The sequence below is a fragment of the Bactrocera dorsalis genome, chromosome 3 (assembly GCF_023373825.1).
Source record: "Bactrocera dorsalis isolate Fly_Bdor chromosome 3, ASM2337382v1, whole genome shotgun sequence".
NCBI lineage: Eukaryota > Metazoa > Arthropoda > Insecta > Diptera > Tephritidae > Bactrocera > Bactrocera dorsalis.
Window position 1 is genome coordinate 64,341,420 of NC_064305.1, and position 2,512 is coordinate 64,343,931.

The window sequence follows — 2,512 nt, forward strand, 5'->3', positions numbered from 1 at the left end:
TAAAAGAAAATATTATTTCACCAATAAAAATCTTAAAAACAATGAGAGTGAACAGGACACAGGAGGCGATGCAGTTTCCCACACGAAGAGTCAAAATAGTGTTTGACGGTCTAGAAGTACCGAAGGAAGCAATGTTCGGTTACACCAAAATAAAAGTGAAACCATTTGTGGCATTCGCGCAATGCTACCGTTGCTTCAGATACAACCATTTCGCACAGCATTGCAAGCAAATAAACTCAATCTGCGCAAAATGTGGAATTACCCACGAAAACAATATAAAATGCAGGAAGGAACAATGCGTAAATTGCAAAGGAAACCATGCAGCTACCAAAAAAGACTGCCCAGCAAGAATCAAGGCCTACACAATTAAAAAGATAACCACCCTAGAAAACCTCACTATGAAAGAGGCCCAAACCAAATATAAAAATATATTAGGAAACCGCTTCGAACTACTGAACAACAACGCTGTCCTTGACACGGAATTTCCCCAACTACAAAAAAGGAGAAAGATGCAAACATACAACAATACAGCAGAAGCTATGAAACATATGCACCAACAATTCTCGTATGCCAAAGTCGCGAGAACGAACAACAACAAAACAAGAGAAGAAAACAACGCACAAAAAATCATGGAAGAATGCAACAAGCAACACTAGAAAACGCAACAACAACCAATAATAAAATGCTATCATTCCCCACCAACCTAGATAAAAACATACAAAAACAGGACGATTTCACGACAAAAATCAACCAAACGATAAACAACTGCCTAATGCAAAACGCAACACAAGCAAATAACAAGGCCCTATACGAAGCCTTAATATATATCCAAAGCACTTTAAAGCAAATGACAGTCAGTTCAGATCTTTGGAAAATTAACAAAAAATAACCCATGACATGACGGCAAAGATACAAATCCTACAATATAACATACAAAGTCTAAAAAAGCAGGGAAACAAACAACTAATAGAAATGTTCCTGCATAATAACGAAATTGACATAGCAATCCTCTCAGAAACTTGGCTAAATAACAACACTGAAACAAGCCTTAGAGACTACAACTACGCCTTCGCAAATAGACAAGATGGATATGGCGGAGTAGGAATTTACATAAGGAAAACCATAAGATTTTCGATATTCAAAATACCCTCAAACATAGAAAATATATGTAGGTATCACCACACTCAACCTGAAAAACAACTTAAATGTTATCAGCGTTTACTGTCCACCCAATGCAACAGCAACAAATTTAAAAAACGACATCGATATACTATTCACCTATACCAGACATTTAGATGGCACAACAGTCATAGGCGGAGACCTAAACGTAAAAGCAGCATCCTGGGATCACCAAACAACAAACAACAAAGGCACGATTCTAGAAAATATAGCAGCAGACAACGGATACCACTGTCTAAACGATGACACACCAACATTCACACATAATAATATATCATAGATGCCATAGATGTAACATTCGTGTACAACTACCTACAACACACTTGGAAAACTTACAACAAAATAATCAACAGCAACCACAGTCCCATCATTACAAAACTTACTGATCAATTCACAATCCGGAACAAGCCCAAAAAAGTTTTAACCACTAAAATACTTAAGGACATGCCTAACCTCAAAGTAGGAGCCAACCTAGAAGAGTTTAACAAAAACATCCAACGATTAACACAAAAACATACCATAAACCACGAAAAGAACAAATACACTCCCAAAAATTGGTGGACGAACGAATCGCAAAAACTATTTCGATTGAGAAACGCAGCAAGGAAAAAATACAACCAATATAAGACAATAGAAAATAACAACCTACTCATCACCGCGGAAGCAAACCTAAAACAACACATCAAAGACCAAAAGAAAAACAACTTTAACAAGGCAATAAATGAAATATCAGAAACCAAAAACATAAAAGAAACGTGGAACAAAATAAACAATTTAAAAAAATACCAATGCGAAAAGGACATTAGAAACTCCTGGAACCAACAGAGCAAAGAAAATACCTAGTATACATAGCAAGAGCACCACAAGCAATTAACAACAACAACAACCAGGAGCGCAACATACCAGAACCACCTCTTGAAGAAATCCAATAGAAAACCTGAAGGAATTTCTCCAATCCAGAAACCTAAAATCATCAAAGGGTGCGTACCAAATATCCTATAAAATGTTGACACTTCTCCAACCCAAGGAACAAGAAAAACTATTTAAAACAATTATAAATGTATGGCAAAATGAGCACATACCTGAAAAATGGAGAGAAGTCAAAATAATCCCAATACATAAAAAAGGCAAATACCCAACAAATATATTCAACTACAGACCAATATGTTTGATCTCAGTCTTAGCTAAATCAATAGAAGGAATCCTTAAATTACACATAGATAACAAAATCCAACTACTCAATAGCATACCGGCAAGATCATACGGCTTCAGAAAACATTACTCGACAGCACAATGTATTAACGACTTAATCAACACAATCGCATACCACAAA

At 36.1% G+C, this 2,512-nt stretch overlaps 1 pseudogene; it reads left to right on the forward strand.

Annotated features, from left to right (window-relative positions):
- Positions 1–492: 492 nt before the first annotated feature.
- On the forward strand, positions 493–1,450 carry LOC125777076 (uncharacterized; annotated as a pseudogene).
- Positions 1,451–2,512: the final 1,062 nt, after the last annotated feature.